Here is a 22,398-nt window from a genome sequence, read left to right on the forward strand (position 1 = left end):
TGTTCTGCGTGCGCGCGGACCGTCCGGCCCCAGGGCCGGACCGTACGGTGGCTCTATTTAGTGCTCAACAGCTAATATGGTTTTATATGGAATATATTTATATATTAATGTTGCACACATGAGGAAGATACTTATGTGCTACATTTGTGTCATAAGGGATTGAGTCAAAGATGATGCAATATAGAGTAAAAACATAGCATGGTGATTTATGGAATCAATTCATGTCTCTAAGCCAATAAAGTTAATATAAGCTTATAAAACTTTAGAAAGTCGTAGAGTATCAAATTAGAAACCAAATGGCCTATTTCATGAAGTAGATTTTAATTTTCTAAAATAAAAAGATCCAAACAATCCCCAATACTTCTTATTTATATTATAAATGTTGGTATTTTTTATAACTTTGGTTAACTTTTAAAGTATTTGAAAAGCGAGAATTACCTTTTTTTATGGAGGGCCTATTATTGAGGATGGCCTTACTACATCTTGCTAGTAGGCGCTAAGATAAAAAAACATTATTATCTTGTGCTAACTTATTTATCTGTCCCGTGACTTTGTAAAGAGCTTGTTTGAATATATTAGCATAAAAAGAGTAGCTAAAATTGGACTAGTGGATCTAGACAGATCTAGTAATAAACTCAGTGACTATGATTTGGAGGGTTTGATAATAAATAGATTCTAAGTAATTGGACGTACATGTGTTAGATGGAGCTTGCAGTTGCAGATGGCAGTGGGAACTGCTCGCAGTGTTGCATGCCGCCGAGGTACCACCGATCATGAGAGGCAATGGATAGTTACTAAAGTAGCGCTGAAAAGGAAAACTTGTGTACTCCACACGAATCAATAGTTCATTTCAAAAGTAAAAAGAAAAACAGAGTATTTTACAATTTATGTCAGTTTCATGCATGACCAACAACACCCGACGAATTAGTCCATTCATCTCCTTTTTTTTTTGTCTACCTGGATTTTACTAGATTGTTCCCTTGCTAATCAAAGAGTGAAGTAGGGCCTTGGGGTGGGTGCTGCAGCACCAGTCCAATCTAAGGCTATCAGCAGCGGCTTCTCCTAAATTTTTCCCTCTATATCACTTTTTTGCGTCACATCATCAATATTTCACCCCCTAAATTTTCATCTCCCGTAGCGATTCCCCCTATATTATCTCCCTATACCCCACTACAATTATAAAATATTATTATCTAATTATATCCATCTTTTATTACTATTTTTTTCAACTATTAAATAGCGTAGCACTGTGCAAGGGGCGCTACAATGCTCCTCTTGATCTAGGGGACCTGTGCGGCCTCCCCTAGCGCTGTAGCGCGTAGGGGGGCATTTGAAGTCCACCGCTGCGCGCGTAGAAGGCCTCTACGCGTCTACAGTGCTAGGGGAGAGGGGTGCCCTGCAGACAGCCTAACAAAGTAGCTAGCTACTAACTACTACAAGCCACAAAACCATGGAAAGAGTAACCACAAAGCAATGAACCAATCGTGGCAAACTGTAAACAGGCGAAACTGAACCATCGTGATATCCTCCGGAGAAAGGAGGCACCACACGGACCACGTTTCCTCGAGTCATTCTTCCACACATGTGTCGGCCTCCGCCTGGCTGCCCGCGAAAAGTCGGCAATGCAACTGCGATTAGCCAACTGGTAGAGTGGGACGACGACGAACAACGCCACCTGACCTGCCCACTGATGATCGAATCCCGGTGGGAAGTTGCAGCGTGCCCCCGGCAACATCGTGGACTGGTGATGGCGGCTCTTCAGTCAATCGATCGGTCTCCAGGGATGATTGAGCCTGCCTCCCATTACGTCCGTTAATGCTCTCCACTCCGCATTACTGATCATCCATCGATACGGGCGGATCAGTTGTTTGATCCGATCCCATTCCCGGCACTGTGATTGGATTTTTTTTCTGTCTCCTAAAATGTAATTTCTAAGACTTTAACCATTCGAGGAATAATGTTGGAACTATTTGGATTATGAATTCTATTATGGAAACATATTTCCTGTTGAAAGAATACTAAATGGGTATATAAAAAAAATGCAGCATGTTGGAGTTTTGCTTGTGCATTGAACTCAGGCTTAAATTTAAAACAAACTCAATTTTGAATCCAAATTTGAAAGTTAAAATATAGGAGAATATGAACAAAAGAATGGAAAACAAAAAGAAAAAAAGAAAAAGAAAAGAAGGAAAACATATTTGAACATGGGCTGTTTTCTACCATACCAGGCCCATCTACATCTTCTCCCCACGCGGCTCAGCTCCCACAAATCGGCGCCGATAGGCGGGCCCGACCTGTCCGTCTCTCTCAAGCGCTCCTTCTCTTGGGTCCCCTGGCACCGACAGAGTGGCTCCACGGGACAACTTCAATCACAACTGTCGGTATTTAGTGTCCGACCCTACACCCACGGTATCCTCGTGGTGCTTTGGGTAGGACGGTGTCCTAGATCGTAACTCGATGGTTCGTGCCAGAGGCACGAGAAAGAGAGAGTCAGGCGATTTTCAGCAGGTTCAGGCCGCTTGAGGAGCGTAATACCCTACTTCCTGGGGTGACTTTGTATGAGGGAGGTGTTTACAAGTGGTGTCTTACGAATGGTGAGATACTAATGAGATGAAAATGATGGGGACCCCCCTTGGCCTTATATACACGATCGTGAGGCATTTATCACATACATGTTGATCACACTCTTCTAGCTTATCTCCTAACTAATAGCGAACAGACTTCGCTTATACCGAGGAAAACCTGACGCCTCTGTTCCAAGCTATCCCCGACGCTCGAGGATGTAGAGCGCGGAAAAAGCGAACAGCTTCAACGGGACCACACCCAAGCCACGAGTAGTCCGGGCGTGAGCCAATCACCTTCCTGGGTCGGCCCATTTCCACCGTCATCTTTGCTCGGCCCATTTCCTGGGTTGACATAGTAGAACAATTGTAGGCCTATGATGAGAATGCACCTTTTGTCAACCATCTACATGTAGGGTATAGATAAAGGTAGGAGACGTCTAGCATGGACCTGGTGTTTGAAGAACACATGTCCAGGAAGAGGCTCCAGATTTGGTCCACTTACTTTTCTGTTGTAGACACTAATGAAATGGTGATGGTCCCTAGGGCATGGACTTCTTTCTTTATTAGGCATCTTATGTCACTTGAATCCTTTGAGTGGGCCAAGACAATTCAGTCTTTAGATGCTCCACGTGGCCTTCCGGAGCCTCACCTAGAAATTGTGCAACTGTTACTACCAAAGAATTCCCCGTTGGTCATAGAAACCCCCACTAAGAAAGAGGAAGGACTGGTCCCACTTCACAAGAAATAAAAAGGAATCACAATGGTAGACACTACAGTGCGAAGAAGTCTCTAGCTCGAGGAAAATTACTAACTTTAAGAACTCCATTAACTTAAGTAAGTGTTGACTCAACTGCCCATCTAATGTCCCCTTCTATTACCTCCAAAGTGATTAAGAATTTGGGCAAAGAGTTTTGCAAGGTGGCATCTAAAACTCTTTTTGCAGGAACTTTAGATGCTGTCAACTCGACTAATAGTGTGATCCAACTTCCTCCAGTTAGCACTGGAAATGGCAACAAGGAAGCTGAGAAAGAAAAAGAGCACAAGATAAGGAAAGATCCTAGTACAAAGAAGGACGTCAAATGGAAAGGACCAACAAGCCCAAGTAAGAAGTAGAATTGTTTTTCTTTCATCACTGTTGCTAGGCATTCAGGCGTACTTTGACTTACCTCGAATTATGGCTAAGTCAGTCAATATTTATTTTGTGATGACTTATCTAGAAACTATGGTCCCTATGCCTTTGATAGTTATGTCCTTCTGGAACTTTATGGTCTTTGCGAATGGACACTTTTCAAACTCCATGTGATGTTTTTAATGTGGCTCACCATTCTGCCTTTTTGTCTGATATCATTGTATGTGTAACAATGCTATGTATCTATGAACTCAAAACTAGATCAACTCGGATCACGACCAAAAATTGCACCAAGATGGTGTATGTAGTGATCCAGAGATTGTATCTCTCCACCAATCAATCCTCGACAGCACCCACAACACAAGAACTCGAAGGTTCTTCAAAATCCACAAAGAGAAGGAAAGTAAGAACTCAAGAACAAAACCGACTCAAAATTTTAGTGAAGACAAAACTGAGTGAAACGAGTCGAGCCAACCCTATGGATGGATCCTACCACCCTTCATTTGGATCCAGCAGTGAAGATTACAAACATAGACGCAAGTTCAAAACATCTGTGGATCTCAAGTAGACTAGAGGATAGAGACTAGAGTTTCTAAGCGGAAGCCTAATATAAATAGCCAAAGAGATGTAGAAACAATCAGCCCACCCTTCTATTTATAGAGGGTTATTATTACTTCCTAAACTACCCATAGATACATAAGTCCTATCCACTTAGCCGAGGGAGAAATAGACCAACTCATGAAGTTTTGATCTGACGGTCATGCGCTCCACACAAAGTTTCTTCGCATTGACACACCCTCCATGATGACTCCATGTGTCGCTCCGATTCACGTCGGAACTGCAACCACTGAGTTTGAGGCCAAATTCGGTCAAAAACCCGTTGTCCATAGCGCTGGGTGGTTTTCCAACAATCTACCACCAAACCATCGTGAGTATCGCATCGCATGCACGTCCCCACGTCATGGATATGTGTCTCTCCAGTCCTCGACCGCATAGGCAACATGACTCGCTCTGCCACGTCCTCGCACGAGTGAGTGTCCTAGGTGTCAACCACTTTGATTAGTCACCCGGTGACTTTGGTCCCTCTGTCAAGTCCCAACGCTCGTCCTTCACCGATCTCGGTTCATCGGCATGAACCCGCATGACCTTCACCTTCATCGTCGACCACCATCCATGTGCTACAATTACTAGTCCTAGGAGGCTAGTAAACACATTTATACATCAGATGATTACAGATCTGCTTAAATGAGACAAACCTATAAAGGTGGCGATCAACTTTAAGAGTTGGTCCACAACTCAGGACATAACATCAGAGTGGGGCTGAAGCAGCCCGATATACGCCACGAAGCAAATCAGCGGTCCAACAACCACAGGCAAGGTTGGGAACAGGCGTAACTCTTACCCGATCAACGATCTCCTTCTCTGAAAAACAACAAATAAGCAAAGGTGAGTACTTACGTACTCAACAGCCCACCTTCATTCGCGGAATGGGGAAATCAGATATAATGCATGGAATATGTGGAGCTCAGGATATTTTGTAGAAACAGCAATATTTTATGCAGGGTTGTTTTGTAAAACAGTTTGTATTTTTCAAAGCGCATCCTCTCCCAAAGGAGCAGGAAGTTTTTCAATATAGAACAAAATCCCCTGGACTAAACCATCCAGGTATCTCAGTAGTTTCCCACTGGTTTTCATTTTCAAAAACAACTACTGGACTTCCCGTCCACCATAGCTCAAGGCTCAACCGCCGGACCTTTTAAAACCACTTTTCAAAAGCACTTTTTTGGAAAACAAAACACTAATTGTCATAGCACACTAGACTCATCCATATCCGTGAACGCGGACTATTCGAATAGGTTTGAACTCTGCGCAGAGGGGTACACTTTACCCACTAGTCCGGCTCTGCGATCTCATGGCCAATGGGACCCGAATCCGAATCTCTTTCTTTCCTCGCACGTCCTTACCTTAACGGTTATACCGGAAGGAGTCAGGCCACCGCCATGTCCAAACTGGACAAAACATTCCCCCTTCTTATCCTCCCGGTGCTCCCTAGCCATCATAACCCTGAGGTTCGGACCGTACAAGTTCAGATTGAGTGACTACCCATACAGTCTCGAGTGGTTGTACTTGTCATGAGTACAGGTAGTGAAGGATGACAAATCAGTCCTTATATGAGAGGACAATCCTTCTGCTCACACCTAACCCGACTGAGCCAACACCTGAGGCCCTCCCCTAACCAGGGAGTCCCTGATCATCCCTACTCAAAGGTGATAAGGGTGAAAACCCTTCATCATACCCATTTTGAAAAGCATTTTCTTTTGAAAACTCACACCTTTTCTCAAATCATTTGTAACAAATATATCAAGGATTGATTGCGGCAAGCGGCTAGGTGGCCATAATAACTTGTCTCAAAATCATATCATGCATAAAATAACAGGCTGAGGGTTGTGGTTGAAAAATCATAGGTAATTTATGCATCAAAGAGATTCAGTGAGCTTGGTGTGCTTATCCGGCGAAGGGGGAAGGGGAGCTCGCGGAACTGGCTTCTAGCTCCACTGCCTCGCGTAGACTTGCAGATCTAGCCTCCACGAGACGGCACGAACGCTCTGATAGCTATGCAACATGAATAAGCAAACATACAAACCAGCAAGTATATCAACAGATATTTAGTATAGTGGTCAGAATAGCGATATATGGATGGGTAGAGTCTTGAGTAGAATCTGTGTCATGTGGTGTTGAGATGCTACTAGTGGTGGAGCGAAGGTGCTTACCAGGAGGGTGGACTGGAGACGAAGCGACACTATGCGTGTAGCCGGTAGAGCGGAGTAACTGAGTGGGTGGGGTGTTTGCCTTGGCTGAGGGTGTTGAGTGTGTGTGGAGAGGGAGAGGGTAGCTGGGTGTATTTATAGCTGGGTGTATGTGGTGTAGCACAGTGAAGTTCACTGTTGGTGAGAATAATGATGAACGAATCATCTGACTTAGTATGAACAGGAGAGTTATAGGCAGAATATGGGACAAGAGTATTTTGGGAGTTTTCTGAAATATGAACCATGCTTAAGGGATGACATGGTTGGATAGGGAAATAGTTTGATAAGAATTTAGAAACAAGAATTATTGGAATCAGAGTTTGGAAGCCTGGTTCGAAGGAATCTCAAAGTTAAGCGTGCTCAACTTGGAGAAACCTGGGATGGGTGACCAGATGGAAAGTTCCCTACTTGAAGGAAAATCACAGTCACCGGAGTTCGTATGACTGGAATATTGGTCTGGCAGGTCTTAGGTGGACTGGACATTATGATGGATGAGTAGTTGAAATCTGGGGTGATCGGATGATCGATGAATAGTAACAACGAAAAAGTAATTATAGATAACATCGATGAATAGTAACAATGGTGAATAGTGTCCGTGAATAGTAACGATGGTGAATAGTAACAGTGAATAGTAACGATGAATAGTGATGGTGAATAGTCGTATGAACGACCGAAGGACGATGAATAGTGACTATGAACGAACGATGAATAGGAACTATGAACGAACGGACGAACGATCGAATGATCGGACAAATGAATGAACGAACGAACGATCGAAATTTCGGCAGTATAACGGTAGGACAAAGATTATCTGGACGAACGATGAATAGGGACTATGAACGAACGATGAACGATGAATAGGAACGATGAACGATTGAATGATCGAACGGTCAGAATTTCGGTAGCATAACGGCTGAACAAGGATTATTTGGACGAACGAACGGACGAACGATCGAACAATCGAACGAACGATCGGACGAACGAACGAACAAACTAAGAACAGGTGGACGAACGATCGAAGAACGACCGAACGATCCTTGTGCCAGTGTGTGCTTGTGTGGAACATGGAGTGGGCGTGTGTGTGTGGGGGGAGAGTTGCCATGAAATGGCTTGGGGTGGCTTGAGAGGAGGCCCTTGCCCCTCTATTTATAGCCATGGTGGGGGGATTAGGGGGAGGGATGAGGGGATTAGTGGGAGGATGAGAGGATTAGTGGGAGATTAGCATGTATTTGTCTTGTATAAGTGAGATTAGCTTGTAGAGCTCACCGTATGACACCAGAGGCATACGTATACGTATGAGCATGAGGAAAGTTATGAAGAAAATATTTGTGGGGACTTCAAAAATGATTCGGAAGGTATTTCTCAAGAGGAAAGTACTTGGAGAAATATTGGTGGAATATTTGGGCAGTATTTCTGGGAAGAATCAGAGGGGATCACTCGGGAAATATCTAGGTAGTATTTCTGGAAAGAATTTGAGGGGGATCACTGGAGAAACATTTGTAGGATATTTTGAGGAGGATTTTGGAGATAATATAGACCACTATATTTTATTTGTTGATATCAACTCACAAACAAACATTTTGAAATGAAATTTGAAATTCATTTTGAATTTAGAGCGAGTTTGAGAAAATTTCAAGATTTGAATTTTTGGGATGCTACAAATCTACCCCACTTAAAATGAATCTCGTCCTCGAGATTCGGCTTGGAAGGGTTATGGGTATAGCTTTACTTCAGCTACATATCTTCACTTTGCAAACTCTTCGAGGAGATGAAGCTTTAACAAAATCTTGCCTTTGAGGAGCATTCGGTTGCCGATTGCAAACGCTGATTCTGGCTACTCAAAGATCATCTTCAGGCTTCTAGGTTTCGCTTGGCAGCTAGCTTATTGAGGAAGCATCGATGCCAACACACAAACATTTCTCTTGCGAACTCCCACATGGATTCCTTCCTTGATTAGTCTTCTGGTGCTTCATCAACAAAACTTGGGTGACCACTTCTCATCCAGAAACTTATATGCTTCGATGATCTGGTCCTCCACAAGCTTGCTATAGGCCTTCTTTTTTTCCTCCATAGCAGGAACCTTACTGGAACACTACCCCACTTAAAAAGAATGAGGGTAGAACTCTTGAATCTTGGGGATTTGAACTCCTTGAAGTTCCTCATAACAAGGGTGTTACAGGGCCTTCTTCTGCTGTTGCTGCTTGAGCAGGCTGTGGAGAAATGACTGACACAGGGTTGATTTTGGGAGAACCTTCTTCTTATCTTCTCTTCACTATTTTCTTTTTCTCTTCTCACCACCTCTTTCTTTCTCTTTGTTCTTCCCACTGGAGGATTCTATCAAAGAGTATTACCATCATATAGATGAGGAAACCGAAGACTATGAACCATGTGCAACAGTCTTCAAACCAAGAATCACCAAGCATTGTGATCTTAGGAGCAAGGGAGTGGAAAATGGAGTTGCTTGCAATTTGGCAGAGGGGATTTATCAGGTGTGTTTTGCTTGGGATGGGAACTGAGGGAGCTGGTGCGGAAGTTTTATAGGCGAGCGGTATACGAGGTGGTGCTCGGGTGCGGAGTTGCGGTGATGGAGCAGGTGACGCGAGGCAGCAGGTGCAACGGTGGGGGGATGGTGTTGCTGGCGGTAATGGCGGTGGGTGTGCTGCAAAGGGGGTGTGGGGCGGTGGTAGTGCGCATGGAGGCGGGCACGCGTGCAAGGGAACACGGGTGAGTGGTGGGGTCGACGATCCTGATGTTTGTGGTCTCTGGTTCCAAGAATTTTTGCCTCTCTGTATGGTAATACCTCCTTTTGTCATCTTTTCCTGTTTACTTTGACTCAGGGGCAGTGCTTTGATTCTCACGGTCGGTCCTTTTGACTGAGCGGCTGGATAGGTTCCTTCTGTAGCTTATTCCAGGCTTCAAGGGTGAGCATCTTGGTATCTTCTTGGGTAAGGCACTTTTCTCTTTAGATGGTTTAAGATGAGAATGGAAGCATAAGGTGAGGATTAGCTCTAATTTGTGATCTATGTTTTTAGAGAAAACCTTTCTTAAAAAGAAAGAAAACACACAAGCTCAGCAATGATAAGCACAAACAAATCAAATTTTTTGAATAAGGGAAGAATAGAGTTTTTCCAAAGCACAGACTACTCAGATTCGGGGGCTAAGCATAACTACTATTGCTTGGCTCCTGAATTGAGAACTATGCTAAATGCAACTTATGAGCACTAACGTTAAAGAATCACATATGCACTCAAAAGGGGAGAAAACATCAAGCGAAATTCATTTTGAAATGCCCTAGTGGGCCACACAATTAGAGTTTTGCAAAACACGAGTCTACATGATTACCTCTTATACATGCAGGGCTCTAGCCAAAGTGAAGAAAAACTTCACTACCCAATGCATGCAGAGGATTGGGCATAACTAACTTCAGACCAAGCAGCTTCTCTTCTGGCAAGGCTTGCACACAACTTCAATCTGAGACATCTCCTGGATGGGTCAAGAGGGAGCTGATGTTGATGACTTCTTCTAGCGGCGACTGAGATGGCAAGACGGGGTCGAACTCTTCTTCAAGCTGGACTGGCTCTTGTAGTTTCTCAGAGGGCGGCAGTGCTGGCGGGGTGCTTGAAGATTCTTCTTTGATCTCACGGGACGGTGCTGGAATCTTCTTCACGGTGAGGGGCTCAAACAACTCTAGCGAGGGATCTTGGGAGGACTCGGGGTGCTCTTTCTTATTCATAGCCTGAGGGAAGACTGGAATTCCTTCTAAGAATATGGCTCCTTCTGGGAGTTCTCAAGCCTTCTTCTCTCCTCTGATAGAGACCGGGTGACCTTCAAGAATCTGGGGATCTTCAACTCTCACGGATTGAACTGGGTTGGATGAAGCGGGCTCTTGGATCCGCAGGGCTCTACATTGGTTATGGGTTACCAAGTAGGCCTCCATCAACTTCTGGACATGCTCATCCTTGGCTTGCTTCAGGGCTTCAACAGCAATGACTTCACGACTTTCCAAGGCAGCTACACGGGCTTGAGCTATGGTGAGATCCACATGGAGCTGACGGTTGCGCTTCTCTGCATCTTCTGCTCGGGCAATCACCTGACGGTGGTGCCAAGCCAAGAAATCATACTGGGCATCTAGGGTGAGCAGGTATGCAGTGAGGTAACGACTGAGGGGTCGTCCTCAAGCAGCTGCTGCCCTTCTAATGCACGCATCCTGGCCATCCAGACTGGACGGTCTCTCTGAAAGGGCGGAAAGAATCTGAGCGGTATGTCGGCCACTTCTTCTTCATAGATCTGACATAGGGCCCTCAATGCCTTGCAGGCGATGACTTGGCAGGTGTCTTTAAATCTGTGCCCAGTAGCAGTGACACTCCATTCCACATGGTGCGGACTGGATCCAATGTATACAGTCATGACACACTTCTTTGTGCCATGCTCGACGAATTCACGACCATCATACTCTGGTTGGCTCCTGATTCCGAGGCGAACTGTGCATGCTCTCAGCAACTTGGGGAAACCATCTTCATTCTGGCAAAAGCTGGTTTGGCAGCGAACCTCCATCTGACTTCTGAGAGAAGGAAAGGGGAAAAACATTTTTGAAATGGAGTGATGAGAGCAAGAATTTTTTTTGAAAATAGTTTTGACTCAAAAACTTTTGGATCAGGCTAAGGGTTACGTCCTGCGGCGAACCTAACAGCTCCGATACCACCTGAAGCGCCTCAGATCCTCTGGGACTCAAATGTGATACAATTACTAGTCCCAGGAGGCTAGTAAACACATTTATACATCAGATGATTACAGATCTGCTTAAATGAGACAAACCTATAAAGGTGGCGATCAACTTTAAGAGTTGGTCCACAACTCGGGACATAACATCAGAGTGGGGCTGAAGCAGCCCGATATACGCCACGAAGCAAATCAGCGGTCCAGCAACCACACGCAAGGTTGGGAACAGGCGTAACTCTTACCCGATTAATGATCTCCTTCTCTGAAAAAACAACAAATAAGCAAAGGTGAGTACTTACGTACTCAACAGCCCACCTTCATCTGCGGAATGGGGAAATAAGATATAATGCATGGAATATGTGGAGCTCAAGATATTTTGCAGAAACAACAATATTTTATGCAGGGTTGTTTTGTAAAACATTTTGTATTTTTCAAAGCGCATCCTCTCCCAAAGGAGCAGGAAGTTTTTCAATATAGAATAAAATCCCCTGGACTAACCATCCAGGTATCTCAGTAGTTTCCCACTGGTTTTCATTTTCAAAAACAGCTACTGGACTTCCCGTCCACCATAGGTCACGGCTCAACCGCCGGACCTTTTAAAACCACTTTTCAAAAGCACTTTTTTGGAAAACAAAACAGTAATTGTCATACCACACCAGACTCATCCATATCCGTGGACGCGAACTATTCGAATAGGTTTGAACTCTGCGCAGAGGGGTACACTTTACCCACTAGTCTGGCTCTGCGATCTCATGGCCAATGAGACCCGAATCCGAATCTCTTTCTTTCCTCGCACGTCCTTACCTTAACGGTTATACCGGAAGGAGTCAGGCCACCGCCATGTCCAAACCGGACAAAACATTCCCCCTCCTTATCCTCCTGGTGCTCCCCAGCCATCATAACCGTGGGGTTCGGACCGTACAAGTTCAGATTGAGTGACTGCCCATACAGTCTCGAGTGGTTGTACTTGTCATGAGTATAGGTAGTGAAGGATGACAAACCGGTCCTTATATGAGAGGATAATCCTTCTGCTCACACCTAACCCGGCTGAGCCAACACCTGAGGCCCTCCCCTAACCAGGGAGTCCCTGATCATCCCTACTCAAAGGTGATAAGGGTGAAAACCCTTCATCATACCCATTTTGAAAAGCATTTTCTTTTGAAAACTCACACCTTTTCTCAAATTATTTGTAACAAATATATCAAGGATTGATTGCGGCAAGCGGCTAGGTGGCCATAATAACTTATCTCAAAATCATATCATGCATAAAATAACAGGCTGAGGGTTGTGGTTGAAAAATCATAGGTAATTTATGCATCAAAGGGATTCAATGAGCTTGGCGTGCTTATCCAGCGAAGGGGGAAGGGGTGCTCGCGGAACTGGCTTCTAGCTCCACTGCCTGGCGTAGACTTGCAGATCTGGCCTCCACGAGACGACACGAACGCTCCGATAGCTATGCAACATGAATAAGCAAACATACAAACCAACAAGTATATCAAAAGATATTTAGTATAGTGGTCAGAATAGCGATATATGGATCGGTAGAGCCTTGAGTAGAATATGTGTCATGTGGTGTTGAGATACTACTAGTGGTGGAGCCGAGGTGCTTACCAGGAGAGTGGACTGGAGGCGAAGCGACACTATGCATGTAGCCGGCAGAGCGGAGTAACTGAGTGGGTGGGGTGTTTGCCTTAGCTGAGGGTGTTGAGTGTGTGTGGAGAGGGAGAGGGTAGCTGGGTGTATTTATAGCTGGGTGTATGTGGTGTAGCACAGTGAAGTTCACTGTTGGTGAGAATAGTGACGAATGAATCGTCTGACTTAGTATGAACAGGAGAGTTATAGGCAGAATATGGGACAAATGTATTTTGGGAGTTTTCTGAAATATGAACCATGCTTAAGGGATGACATGGTTGGATAGGGAATAGTTTGATAATAATTTAGAAACAAGAATTATTGGAATCGGAGTTTGGAAGCCTGGTTCGAAGGAATCTCAAAGTTAAGCGTGCTCAACTTGGAGAAACCTGGGATGGGTGACCAGATGGGAAGTTCCCTACTGGAAGGAAAATCACAGTCACCGGAGTTTGTATGATTGTAATATTGGTCTAGCAGGTCTTAGGTGGAATGGACAGCATGATGGATGAGTAGTTGAAATTTGGGGTGATCGGATGATCGATGAATAGTAAAGACGAATAGTAACAACAAAAAAGTAATTATAGATACCATCGATGAATAGTAACAATGATGAATAGTAACGATGAATAGGAACTATGGTGAATAGTAACAGTGAATAGTAATGGTGAATAGTGATGGTACCTAGTTCGTATGAATTCCCCTATTAGGGTATGGGTATGGGACGGAAATTGTCCCCATGGGTATGGATATGGGACAAAATCTTCACCCATTGGGTAAACGGGTATGGGTTTGGGAAGCAATAATCCGAACCCGATTACCCATGGGTATTTCATACGTGTACACCTGTCGTGTTTGTATGAATGAGTTGAGGCCAAGCCAGCCACTGAGCTCAGCACGACAGCGCACTAGGCCCCAGGTCTTATCCCAACAAGGCAACTAGCAGACTAGTAAAAAACAAAACCCTAAAATAACCAGCCATATGCTATGCCTTGTCTAGACGACGGTGACGACCATGGATTCTCAGGCGTCATGTTTTTGATCACACGACTTGGAATCCTATTTATCAAATAGGTAGCTGCTAAAAAAGCTTGGTCCCAAAATTTTAATGCTATGGAAGCTTGCGCCATTAAGGAGAGGCCAACTTCGACTATGTGTCGATGTTTGCGTTCAGCGGATCCATTCTGTTGATGAGTGTGAGGGCAACAGACATGATGAGCTATGCCAATCTTGCTAAAAAAGGAATTTAGACGCTCATACTCTCCTCCCCAATCAGATTGGATGGCTAGGATTTTTTTGTTTAGTTGCCGTTCAGCAAGTTGTTGAAACTCATGAAATTTATCAAACACCTCGGACTTGTGTTTAAGAAGATAAATCCAGGTGAATTTGCTGTAGTCATCAATAAAGCTCACATAATACTTATAATTCCCAAAAGAATCAATGGCATGCCCCCATACATCCGAATGAATAAGTTCTAATGGAGACATAGATTTACTCAACGATCTTTGATAGGGCAATTGATGGCTCTTGGCCATTTGACAGGAATCACAAACTATGGTTTCTCTCGAGTACGAGGAACAAGGTAATTTATTGCTACTAAGTACTTGCTGAACGACATCAAAAGAAGGATGGCCTAGGCGACTGTGCCACATTTCTAGGGACGGCAAACTACTGGATGCAACAAAAGCTTGTTTATTTTTGAAAGCAGCCGCAGGCATAGGGTAGAGACCTCCTCTACACGTTCCTTCCAGCAGGATTTTCTTCGTGATGCGATCCTTAATAAAAAAGAAATTTGGATGAAACTCAAGGTAAGCATTGTTATCCGCAGCTAATTTATGAACAGATACAAGGTTTTTAGCAGCACTAGGAACGTGTAGCACATTTTTAAGATGAATTTTTCTTCCAGGCGCATGACAGATGACATGACCAATGTGTTTAATGTCCATACCTGCTCCATTTGTCGTGTGGACCTGATCACCACAATGATAGCGGTCACGGATCACCATCTTGTCCATCTCGCCTGTGACATGATCTGAGGCGCCAGTATCTGTGTACCAGTTTGAATCTACACCATACTCACCATAATTGACAATATTGACGCTCTTGTCTTCAGGGACAAAATTCTCATCAAAACGGTGCCAGCATTCGGATGCTGTGTGGACGCCCACCTTCTTGCAGATCTGGCACTGGACCTTCTGCTTGCCGGAGCTAGAGTTGTTGTTGAAACTCCCGCGTCCCCGGCCACCGTTTCCACGGCCACGTGCACCGCGACCACGGAACATGCGTCCGCCTCCACGACCCCGTGAGGCCATGTTGGCGGAGAAGCTTGACGAGGAGGATGACCCTTGATAGAGGTTCAGGCATTGTTCAAAAGCGAGCAGTTGTGATGTGAACTCGATGACGCTGATCGGATCAGCACGTCCGAGAGCGGCGGAGATGACCGGATTGTAGTCGAGATCGAGGCCGGTGATGATGAACGAGATGAGTTCTTCATCATCAAGTGCTTTGCCTGCAGCTGCTAATTCATCAGCATACGCTTTCATCTTACCGACGTATTCGTCGATGCTCATGGTCCCCTTCTTCGTGGTAGCCAGGGCAATACGTGTGTTCACTGCGCGCGCCCTGGTTTGCGACGCACAGAGTTCCTCCAGCGCCTTCCAGAGAGACGCCGAGGTGTTGCAGTGAGAGATCTGCTTCATCATCTCCTTGGAGAGCGAGTTGACGATGTAGCCGAAAACTTGCTGGTCTTGTGCCAGCCAGGTTGCATAAGCCGGATTCGGCTCCTTGTTTTTGTCGATGCCCTCGATCTCCATGGCTGGGGCAGTTTTGGATCCATCGATCAACCCAGTAAGCTGGGCGCCGCGGATTGCAGGCAATACCTGTAGCTTCCATAGGGTATAATTTGTCTTGGTTAATTTCTCTGTCACAGGATGGCCTAGCGCCGAGGACAGGAGACCGCTCGTGACGAGGTTCATCATGGCGATTATTCTGGGCAGTGGATAGAGGTAGGCTCTGGTACCATATGATAATTTGTGGAAGCGTATTCACCTCCATGGAGGCCGCGTGTGTTAATATAGGCAGAAAAAGCCTCTGCTGTGGCAAACAATAGTGATCCGAGATTTGTTGAGAGAGCATCCTTGATTACAGGGATAGCAACAAACTAAATCTTCAAAGATGCAGTCCACCACAAATCTCGGTCAGATTTGTTACAATGTGACTTGCCATACATGCATCTATCTATCTGTTTCACAATATCTTCTTTAGACTCTAGCAGAGAAAGTAGCATAATTGGATGCAGCACATGAATTAGTGTGACATGCCATGTCCTTTTGTATTATTGGCTGCACTAGTGGGTACGAGGTCGGACGCCGGGTGAAGCACGACGTCGAATGCACGAGTCAACTTGCCACATTCCAACTCCAAAGCACCAAGTTCAAAAACCGCGCTCATGAAGCTTCCCCGGGCAGGCGAATGCATGCAGCGTAGCTCCCACTCACCGGTTCGCACAACACGCACGAACGGACTGAGCACATGACTCGAGAGCACTTCAACTTGTTAGTGTAAGATGAAATGATAGATGGATGGCGTTAATTTGACACTAGATCAATACTACACAAACGATTTTTACGATTCCCTTTCTAAGTTTCTCAAGACTGTTGACTTATCTAGCTTCATATATTTGATGCACTATATATCGTTTACAAACTGATCCAGAAATTAGTTTTAAAGATTATTTACTTAATAAAACTGTTTCTAAAAATCTATCTGTTTTTAAGGACAATATCATAAGACAGCCATCTCTATATATTATATTTTTTAGACATACTAACAAATATGCTTATACATTGCAACAGGAACAAAAAATGAGCTATAGGATCACTACCGGAATCAATAGCTTTGCCGAGTGCCTGAAGCACTCGGCGAAGCCTTAAAAACACTCGGCAAAGCCTTTGCCGAGTGTAACACTCGGCAAAGAAGGCTCGGCAAACAGTGCATCGGCAAAGCCTTCTTTGCCGAGTGCTTTTTGTCGGGCACTCGGCAAAACTCTTTGCCGAGTGCCAGAGAGCACTCGGCAAAGAAAAGTGGCTGTTACGGCGCCGGGTGACGGAGACGGCGGCTTTACCGAGTGTCTCCTGTGACACTCGGCAAAGAAGTTAGCTTTGCCGAGTGCCTTCCAGGCAGCACTCGGCAAAGAATACTTCTTTGCCGAGTGCCACGTATTCTTTGCCGAGTGCCACAAGTGGCACTCGGCAAAAAACCCGTCAGGGAGGGTCCCCATGTCAGGTTCTTTGCCGAGTGTCCCAAGTGGCACTCGGCAAAGAAGGCCTCTTTGCCGAGTGCCAGCGACATAACACTCGGCAAAGAACCTAAGCCGGTGCCCAGGTCTGTGCTCTTTGCCGAGTGTTATGACCCCGACACTCGGCAAAGAGCCTCTTTGCCGAGTGTTACACTCGGCAAAGTGACCAGTATGTACCTTTTTTATTTGTTTTTTGTTTTCCATCCACACAAATAGAAGATATCATATATATACATCACAGATATCATCACAGACATAAATAGCCAACACAAACATAAAACCGTGACCACAAACATAAATATCCATCACAAACATAAGTGTTCAACACAAGTATTAAACACAAACATAAGTCTCAAACGTCGCAAGCTCTCACATAAGTATCAAACAGAAACATAAGTATTATACATAAGTTCAGAAGTCCAAAACAATGACTCATGGAGGTGGGCGGTTTGGCCGGGGCTGCGTTGGGCTGAACCCTTCCGGAGGGTTGTTGGATGCCGCCCCAGATTGGCCCTGCACAGAGAAGAGATAGCATGTGTTATACCAGATGCATTACAAACATCTAACTACAATTTTGATACTCAGAGTGTGGAAGAGAGTAGGGTCAACTGGGGGGAACAATGGAGGTGGCGGAGCGATGCCCTGTGCGGCGCCAAGGCTCTGCATGTACTGGAACATCTCCGCCATCCTCTGATCAGCCGCCGCCCGCTCCGCCATTATCCTCGCCTCCATCTCTTCTAGTTGGGTCTGTAATATTACAAGCCAACGTTATAATAACTCAAAGACTAGATATATAACTAAAGGAAGGACGAGTTATAGAAGCACTAACGTCGAGTTGCTGTATGCGATGCTGTGAGCTGTCGTGCCGAGGTCGAATGGCTGGGCTCGAGCCCGTGCTCCTTGCTCTCACCTGAGATAGAGTGGGAGTGGAGGACGAGTCGATTGCCCCGTCGGCAATCCAGTACCGCCCATGTCTCTTGCCTCCTCCGACCCTCATGAGCACATCGGGGTCGATAGGCTCGGTGCTCGGATCATAGTCTGGGCCATGGACCTCCTGCGCCATGGCAGTGTAGTCATGGAGGCGGTTGTAGATGGCGGGGTTGGTGTAGGCCTCGGGCCCGTCATCCGGGTTGTAGGTGACGTCGGACGTCGCCTTACCCTTATGGGCCATAGCATAGGCCGAGAAGGTGGAACAAGGCCTGCCACCATGTGACGCCGACTGTAACGAAAACCAACGAGATAGTTAGAAATAATATCTAACTTAGTGCTATATATCTAAATAAAATAGGTGGCGTACCCATGCTTCGGCATATTGGCCCAGGCTCCGGCTGCCTTGGTGGTGCGAGGGGCCTTGCATCATCAAACGCCGTTCCCGGCTAGCTGTGTGCGCCTCGTCCCACTCAGCCGAACACCACCTATCCACCATCTGCTCCCAGCACAGAGGATGTGCGGCGCACCAATGTGGAATCACCTGCAAAGTAAACACATAAAGTGCATATCAGAAGATAAAATAAAATTCATGCATGGAGTACTGGTACCAAACATGCATGACTTTACCTGCAGGTACTGCTCCCTGGTCAACGACATGGTTCGGGCTTGAGGTTTGGTCACCTTCTCCCCAAGGACGGAGCCGTGGTAGGTGATGATGGCCTGGATGCGGGCCTCATAGTGCATGTCCACGACGAGCTTCTTACAGGACGTGGTGGCCACCACATCCGCCCTAGCCTCGTATCCAGCATCGCATCTGAAGAAATCCTGCATACAAAAACGATGTATCCATACATTATTTCAAGAATTTGCAACGAATGCGACATATTTTATATTATACTAAGACTTACCCACAGCTCTTGCTTCACCCGCTCCGCCTTGTTATTGAATTCCCTGTCGTCCCGGTCTACTGCATCGGGGGCGACGGCGTAGTGGTCGAAGGTGAAGGCTGGGCCCGTCACTCCGGCGTACTCCACAAGTCCAGGGAAGTGTTCCCTGCACAGCAGGCCGAGGATGTTGTTGGGGGGGCGACGATGACCCCCAGCATAATCCAAAACCGTCCAAGACCTGTCCAAGTGATAAATAAAAAGTATTAGTTTATATTATGATTTTGAACACATAATATGAACAAGAATGAAGAACATAAAGTTACATACCTCTCCCCTTCCGGCCGAATCAACGGTCGTCTGTCCCGAAGTATGGGACGCGGCGGGAGACTCGCGGGGCCTCGCAGGTAGATGCTCCTCGAACTAGAGCCGCCTGAACCTGAGGCGTCCTGCTGCTGGTCGTCGTCGTCCTGCTGCTGGTCGTCGTCGTCCTGAGGCGCCGCCTGCTGCTGCGCTGCCTGCTCTGCCTCGTGCTGCTGCGCTGCCTGCTCTGCATCGTCTGCCGTCCTACTCCTCCTCCCCCTCCTCCTCCTCAGGAAACCGCCCACCATATTTGTCCAACAACCTGCAATTAAGAGTAAACAAATAAGTGCATATAAAATAAGTGCAATTTAAAAACAGGTGCGAAATAAAAAGTCATATAGCATTACATTGATTAAAAATAATCTTCATATGTGTCGGGGTTAGCCGGATCATAACTCTCATCATCACTATCAAGCATTTCAATCTCAACACCATCGGAAGACGCAACCTCATCATTGCCTTCAAGGATTACTAAGTCATTATCATTTTGCACCTCATCATCCTCCTCATCAACAACCATTTCAATATCTACGTCCATTCCGATAGCTTCAGTTAAGTCTATCTCAAATCGCCCTTCTAGCCCATCTTCTTGGAAGAACTCTCCATCATATGTGTCCGGGTCTAAGTTGTAATCTTCATCGTTAGGAACAGGTAACCTCCCATGCGGCGATACCTTATACACAACATCCCAACCCTTAAGATGTTCTTTCGTTTGACACGCATATGGGAGATAATACACTTGTGTGGCCTGTTGGGCCACGATATAGACATCGTCTCCTGCTAAGGTGGAATCTTGTCGAATTTCGACTATCCCAAGATTAGAATGTGTCCGTCTCGTCACTTGAGGGTCAAACCAATGACATTTGAATATCACTGGAGTAAGAGGTTTGGAACCATAAAAATTGAGCTCATATATTTCTTCAATTCGTCCAAAATAATCGACATTGTCAAGGCCCGGCGTAAAGACTCCAGAACACGTTGTTTTCCGATTGGGGCGACTTTGGTCGTAGTGTGTTGTGCGAAAACGGTATCCATTGACGTCATACCCAGAATATTTCTTGACCCTATAAGCAAAGCCGTTGGCTACTTGTCTCAACTCGGCACTCATAGACGGATCTCTTTGGCCCTGCAAGTATTCGCAAGTTAAAAGACGCTAAATTGAGTTCAAAGACGTATCTCTTTTACAAACTAAGCACGTACCTTACGTTTGAACCAGGAAATGAAATCGGGCAACCCATTTCTCGCACCCTTTCTAAGAAGAGCGTCATATTCCTGTGGAGTGGGGTCCCTTGATCGACGCCAGAATTCATGAAGAAATTGTTCCATGTATGGCGTCACCTCTTCAAGGTTGGTCAATACGTATAGCATGATATGTCGCCACTCTTCATGTGTCAGGGTCTTCGTGGTCGAGCCACTTGCGCTTCCGAGTTGGCCTCGAAATATGCTAAGGTTCGATTCATTGTCGCCATCATTGTAACGAGGGGGTGGATTATGCACGCTCGGCAGTTTGTCACCATAATAACTTGTTGTGAAGTTTGAGACCTCCTCTAGAATGTATGCCTCTGCAATGGAAGCCTCGATTTTGCATTTATTTCTACATTTCTTTCGAATAGTCTTTAGACATCTCTCGATTGGATAGCACCAACGTCCCTGCACGGGGCCCCCCATTCGTGCCTCATAGGGGAGATGAAGAATCAAATGCTGCATTGGATTGAAGAAGCCGGGTGGAAATATCTTCTCAAGCTTACACAGTAACACGGGGGCCAATCTTTCCAAGTCTGCAACCACGGTCCGAGATAACTCTTTTGCACAAAGCTGACGGAAGAAATAGCTCAACTCTGAAAGCGTTAGCCAGACATGCTCAGGGACATAGCCTCGAACCATCTTAGGAAGAATCCGTTCAATCCATATGTGGAAGTCATGACTCTTCATCCCTAAGACTCGCATAGTAGATAAGTTCACCCCCCTACTCAGGTTAGCTGCATACCCATCAGGGAACATCAACATCTTGATCCACTGAAGTACTTCCTTCCTCTGGGCCCTGCTTAGGACGAAATCGGCCTTAGGCCTTCTCCATGTCTTTCCGCCACTTGGCGGCTTCATCTCTAGTTTTGGTCTATCACATAACGCTGCCAGATCCACTCTTGCCTTCACATTATCCTTTGACTTATCAGGAATGTCCATAATTGTTGCCCACAGTGCCTCGGCAACATTTTTTTCAGTGTGCATCACGTCAATGTTGTGTGGAAGGAGCAGGTCGTCATAATAGGGGAGCCGAGTCAAGCCAGACTTATGTGTCCACATATGCTACTCACCATATCCCACAAAACCACCTTCTGTATTGGCCACGAGCCCATCTATCTGTTGACGAATTTCGGCACCAGTCATCGTTGCAGGTGGGCGGTCTGTCACTACGACACCTTTCGTAAAGTTCTTGATGTCTAGGCGGAATGGATGGTCAGCAGGAAGAAATTGTCGATGTTTATCGAAGGACGAATATTTGCCACCCTTTTTCAACCAAATGAACCTGAGAGCTTCCTTGCAAACTGGGCATGGGAACTTACCGTGAACACACCAGGCACAGAATAGCCCATAGGCCGGTAAGTCATGCATGGAGTACTGGTACCAAACATGCATTCTGAAGTTTGTCTTCGTAGCTCGGTCAAACGTCCATACCCCTTCCTCCCAGGCACGTACCAATTCATCGATCAAAGGCTCCATGTACACGCCCATTTTGTTCCCCGGGTGTCCGGGAATTATCAACGACACGAATATATTCTGCCTTTGAAAGCACACACCAGGGGGGAGATTGATTGGGATAACAAACACGGGCCAACATGTGTACGGGGCAGCGCTCATTCCATAGGGATTGAACCCATCTGTGGCCAACGCAACACGTACATTACGAGCCTCTTCGGCTTTCTCACGGTGAATGTCATCAAAGTGTTTCCATGCTTCACCATCTGATGCGTGCACCATCTTGTCAGGATTGTATCGTTTTCCATTTTTGTGCCAAGTCATCTGTTTCGCGGATTCCTCTGTCATGTACAGACGTTGGATCCTCGGTACGAACGGA

General features: G+C 45.7%; 1 non-coding gene across 1 annotated transcript; it reads right to left on the bottom strand.

Moving 5' to 3' along the window:
• Positions 1–15,213: 15,213 nt before the first annotated feature.
• On the bottom strand, positions 15,214–15,352 carry LOC111591205 (small nucleolar RNA Z247). Its single transcript, XR_004857446.1, has one exon. It is a non-coding gene; the product is annotated as a small nucleolar RNA Z247 (small nucleolar RNA).
• Between the last annotated feature and the right edge of the window lie 7,046 nt (positions 15,353–22,398).

The sequence above is a fragment of the Zea mays genome, chromosome 3, assembly GCF_902167145.1.
Source record: "Zea mays cultivar B73 chromosome 3, Zm-B73-REFERENCE-NAM-5.0, whole genome shotgun sequence".
Taxonomy (NCBI): domain Eukaryota; kingdom Viridiplantae; phylum Streptophyta; class Magnoliopsida; order Poales; family Poaceae; genus Zea; species Zea mays.